Source organism: Musca vetustissima, unplaced genomic scaffold (assembly GCF_032173495.1).
Source record: "Musca vetustissima isolate MV318-11 ecotype Yass unplaced genomic scaffold, APGP_CSIRO_Mvet_v1 utg2253, whole genome shotgun sequence".
Classification (NCBI taxonomy): Eukaryota; Metazoa; Arthropoda; class Insecta; order Diptera; family Muscidae; genus Musca; species Musca vetustissima.
The window spans coordinates 243207-249206 of NW_026888442.1; positions in this window are offsets into that span (position 1 = coordinate 243207).

The window sequence follows — 6000 nt, forward strand, 5'->3', positions numbered from 1 at the left end:
GATTTTTAAAAGAATTTTACAAGAATATTCAAAGGACTCATGGCGTGGATTTTTAAAAGAATTTTACAAGAATATTCAAAGGACTCAAAACGTGGATTTTTAAAAGAATTTTACAAGAATATTCAAAGGACTCATGGCGTGGATTTCTAAAGGAATTTTAAAAGATTATTCAAAGGACTCGTGGATTTCTAAAGGAATTTTAAAAGATTATTCAAAGGATTCGAGGCGTGTCTTTCTAAAGGAATTTTAAAAGATTATTCAAAGGATTCGAGGCGTGTCTTTTTAAAGGAATTTTAAAATATTATTCAAAGGATTCAAGGCGTGTCTTTTAAAGGAATTTTAGAAGAATAGTTAATGGACTCCCACCCCGAACCACCATCTCTATGTAAAATCTTCCTAATAAACATTGACCTAAATTTTGTAAAGTGGATCATTGTTTCTAATTCCATGTTTATTTAGCGTAACTTTTTTATGTACTTCCTTATTTTTTTCTCAGCCTCTTAAAAACGACACTGAAAATAATTAAAAATTTTCTTTTTTAACGAGTGATTAGCATTTAACAAGATGGAACACAACGAACGTTAAAAGCGTCTTAACTTCAAACATTTTTCACTTAATTTTAATGTAGTTGATGTTGCTGTCGTGTAGTGTAGGAGATGTGATGAGTATGTATTAGTGTTTCGTTGCCACACCATCTAAAACTGATATCCCACTTTATGAACAATTTATCCCATTTGGATATTTGTCTTTGAGGGAAAACACTCTCCAAGTAATGGCAACAACATGACAACTACAACAACAACAGAAATGGAAGAAGAACAACAACTGCCACTTTAAGAAGAACAATGGCAAGTGACAAGGACAACAAAGTTGTCGTTGTCAACGAGGACGACAACAAAAGCAACAACAACAACGACAATGCAAATATGAACATGAAAGTACACTCGTATCACCATTATAAGAGTTTGTGCGTATGTACTCATCTCTTCATCCGTTTGTTGCCATTGTTTTTTTTGTTTTTGGTTCGTAACTTCATCTTCTTCGCCTTCGTCTTTTTTTGGGGGGGGGTTGAGGTTGAGGCTAAACTGGAAACTACTTAATGTCACATCTTTCAAGTGAACAAAAACACATTCCACAATTTACTGATTCGTTTCGTTTCGCTCTTGTGTACAAACGGATGCGTGATCCTGCTGTTGTTTTTACTATCTGTGTGTGTGTGTGTGCGAGTATTTGTATCTGCATGTTTGAGTTTGAGTACACAGCAAACAGGAATTCTGTACTTTCAGCCTTAAGTAATGGCAGAATACAAGACATTAACAACAACAATAAGGAGAACAAGAAGAAGAATGACAGCAACTGCACAGTTGAACTATAAGTGTCACAAATGATTTACACTGAAGAGGACTTAGGGGAATATATACGTATTTGTGTGTATGATTGAGAGTAGGTGTGTGCCTATATGCAACTGGGTTATTGTATGAAATGAAAGAAAGGCATGGAAATGTTGAAAAGACCGTTCGGTCTTGATTTTTAAGGAATTTTTAAACAACATTAAAAGGACTCAAGGCGTGGATTTTTTTTAACGAATTTTAAACCATATTCAAAGGACTCAAGGCGTGGATTTTTAAAGGAATTTTTAAACGATATTCAATGGACTCAAAGCGTGGATTTTTAAGGAATTTTTAAACGATATTCAAAGGATTCAACGCGTGGATTTTTAAGGAATTTTTAAACGATATTCAAAGGACTCAAGGCGTGGATTTTTAAGGAATTTTTAAACGATATTCAATGGACTCAAAGCGTGGATTTTTAAGGAATTTTTAAACGATATTCAAAGGATTCAAGGCATGGATTTTTAAGGAATTTTCAAACGATATTCAAAGGGCTCAAGGCATGGATTTTTAAGGAATTTTTAAACGATATTCAAAGGACTCAACGCGTGGATTTTTTAAGGAATTTTTAAATGATATTCAAAGGACTCAAAGCGTGGATTTTTAAGGAATTTTTAAACGATATTCAAAGGACTCAAGGCGTGGATTTTTAAGGAATTTTTAAACGATATTCAAAGGACTCAAGGCGTGGATTTTTTAAGGAATTTTTAAACGATTTTCAAAGGATTCAAGGCGTGGGTTTTTAAATGGATTTTGAAGAAGGACTCAAGGCGTGGATTTTTTAATGGATTTTGAAGAAGGACTCAAGGCGTGGATTTTTAAATGGATTTTGAAGAAGGACTCAAGGCGTGGATTTTTAAATGGATTTTGAAGAAGGACTCAAGGCGTGGATTTTTAAATGGATTTTGAAGAAGGACTCAAGGCGTGGATTTTTAAATGGTTTTTGAAGAAGGACTCAAGGCGTGGATTTTTAAATGGATTTTGAAGAAGGACTCAAGGCGTGGATTTTTAAATGGATTTTGAAGAAGGACTCAAGGCGTGGATTTTTAAATGGATTTTGAAGAAGGACTCAAGGCGTGGATTTTTAAATGGATTTTGAAGAAGGACTCAAGGCGTGGATTTTTAAATGGATTTTGAAGAAGGACTCAAGGCGTGGATTTTTAAATGGATTTTGAAGAAGGACTCAAGGCGTGGATTTTTAAATGGATTTTGAAGAAGGACTCAAGGCGTGGATTTTTAAATGGATTTTGAAGAAGGACTCAAGGCGTGGATTTTTAAATGGATTTTGAAGAAGGACTCAAGGCGTGGATTTTTAAATGGATTTTGAAGAAGGACTCAAGGCGTGGATTTTTAAATGGTTTTTGAAGAAGGACTCAAGGCGTGGATTTTTAAATGGATTTTGAAGAAGGACTCAAGGCGTGGATTTTTAAATGGATTTTGAAGAAGGACTCAAGGCGTGGATTTTTAAATGGATTTTGAAGAAGGACTCAAGGCGTGGATTTTTAAATGGATTTTGAAGAAGGACTCAAGGCGTGGATTTTTAAATGGATTTTGAAGAAGGACTCAAGGCGTGGATTTTTAAATGGATTTTGAAGAAGGACTCAAGGCGTGGATTTTTAAATGGATTTTGAAGAAGGACTCAAGGCGTGGATTTTTAAATGGATTTTGAAGAAGGACTCAAGGCGTGGATTTTTAAATGGATTTTGAAGAAGGACTCAAGGCGTGGATTTTTAAATGGATTTTGAAGAAGGACTCAAGGCGTGGATTTTTAAATGGATTTTGAAGAAGGACTCAAGGCGTGGATTTTTAAATGGATTTTGAAGAAGGACTCAAGGCGTGGATTTTTAAATGGATTTTGAAGAAGGACTCAAGGCGTGGATTTTTAAATGGATTTTGAAGAAGGACTCAAGGCGTGGATTTTTAAATGGATTTTGAAGAAGGACTCAAGGCGTGGATTTTTAAATGGATTTTGAAGAAGGACTCAAGGCGTGGATTTTTAAATGGATTTTGAAGAAGGACTCAAGGCGTGGATTTTTAAATGGATTTTGAAGAAGGACTCAAGGCGTGGATTTTTAAATGGATTTTGAAGAAGGACTCAAGGCGTGGATTTTTAAATGGATTTTGAAGAAGGACTCAAGGCGTGGATTTTTAAATGGATTTTGAAGAAGGACTCAAGGCGTGGATTTTTAAATGGATTTTGAAGAAGGACTCAAGGCGTGGATTTTTAAATGGATTTTGAAGAAGGACTCAAGGCGTGGATTTTTAAATGGATTTTGAAGAAGGACTCAAGGCGTGGATTTTTAAATGGATTTTGAAGAAGGACTCAAGGCGTGGATTTTTAAATGGATTTTGAAGAAGGACTCAAGGCGTGGATTTTTAAATGGATTTTGAAGAAGGACTCAAGGCGTGGATTTTTAAATGGATTTTGAAGAAGGACTCAAGGCGTGGATTTTTAAATGGATTTTGAAGAAGGACTCAAGGCGTGGATTTTTAAATGGATTTTGAAGAAGGACTCAAGGCGTGGATTTTTAAATGGATTTTGAAGAAGGACTCAAGGCGTGGATTTTTAAATGGATTTTGAAGAAGGACTCAAGGCGTGGATTTTTAAATGGATTTTGAAGAAGGACTCAAGGCGTGGATTTTTAAATGGATTTTGAAGAAGGACTCAAGGCGTGGATTTTTAAATGGATTTTGAAGAAGGACTCAAGGCGTGGATTTTTAAATGGATTTTGAAGAAGGACTCAAGGCGTGGATTTTTAAATGGATTTTGAAGAAGGACTCAAGGCGTGGATTTTTAAATGGATTTTGAAGAAGGACTCAAGGCGTGGATTTTTAAATGGATTTTGAAGAAGGACTCAAGGCGTGGATTTTTAAATGGATTTTGAAGAAGGACTCAATTTTTTATTGGTTTTCCGAAGGACACAAGGCGTAGATTTTTTAATGCCTTTCCGAAGAAGGATTTATTTATGATTTTCCGAAAAACTCAAGGCTTGGATTTTTTATTAATTGTAAAGGGTTATTGGCGTAGATTTGTTAATGATTTTCCAAAGTACTCACGGCGTGGATTTTTTAATGGCATATTAGACGAATATTAAATGTATTCTAACCTACAAATTTTGAAAATTTTCTGGCAGATTGTGTTGCGTTTAATTAATTAAATTTCCAAATAAGATAATTTACCGTTCAATAAATCCATTGTTTCAGAAATCCTCTTCATAACCAGAAACTAGAATTTCCAAGAAAAACTACATTTAATAATCCTCCTCCACCCTTCAACCCTCTGACATTTACAACTTAATTCTCTGAAGGAAATCGTTTTTAAAATTCCATTGAAGTTTAAGCAAAAACATACCCACATCCTCGGTCGATTGTATCCTTGACCACATAACAATATGTTCCAGTTGAACTAACCCCTCTTGCCCGTCCGCCTGCCTGCCTGCAGAAATACTTGAGAAAAGTCAATTTTCAATTTTCTCATACCAAATAGTTTTGAATGCAAATTGAATTGAATCGAGAATTCCCAGAAAATAATCTGGCATAATTGGAAAATTGTAAATGATTCGAATGTATTCCGGTGCTACGGATGATGATGATGATTCTGCAAATGGATACAGCTGTTCGTTCTTGAGGCAGTGATGAGTTGATGACAACCACAATGATGCTGCTGCTGATGATGACTCCCTTAGGTCAAGTGATGACATTCCATCATTGATTCCGATTTTGTTGAAGAATGTTTATGGGTATTTTTAGCTATGTGAGATTGTGTAAACATTTAAAGAAATCAGAATACTTCGATATGTATGTATGCATGGAATCTAATCAGTTTTTATATGTATGGTGTGTATTGGCATTTTTGCTGTTTATAATCAAAGCTCGAGGCCATTCATTTGGGAAAATTATGTTCCCCTCTTACGATGATGATGACGGCAATGGTGATGATAAAGGAAACCATAAGCAAAGATGAACAACAATCCTTCGTTACCATAGCACACCCAGACACACGTACTGACATTTACTCTACCACAGATTTAGATCTTTTCTAGCGGAAATTAATAGAAAATCTTTTGAAAATAATCAACCATTATCATTTTGCAAAAAATACTCTGCTATGGGTTTTTGGGGTTTGTTGGCTCTTTCATTTCATTTCGATTTGCCTTTTTCTCTGTTTGGTTTTTTGCTTTTGGCATTCAATTTCAATGATTGGGTATCGGCATGGGTCACAATTGAAAAATAAATAACAACCAACTGGACAACAATAAGACCATTGCGAACAACAACAATGTTTAATAATGCAATGACCGGTACTGGTGTATTAGTAGTCAATTTTTTGGCCATTCCATGTAATTGGAAAAATCAACAGGAAAGCAAGAAGAGAACAACATCCTGCTGCCGGCACATACAACTTCCTTGAGGGTAAATCAATGGCTAATTTGCACAAAAATAATATACGAAAATTGAATTTTTTGTGTATACGAGCTTGTTGGTATTTTGTAAAAAAGGATTTGATTTTTTGTTATTGTATATAGGAGATTTGTCCCATATAGAAGTTGATTCGAAAATAAAACTAGATTCTAGTCTTCGGTAAAAAATGGTTTTCCAGTCTTCTGCT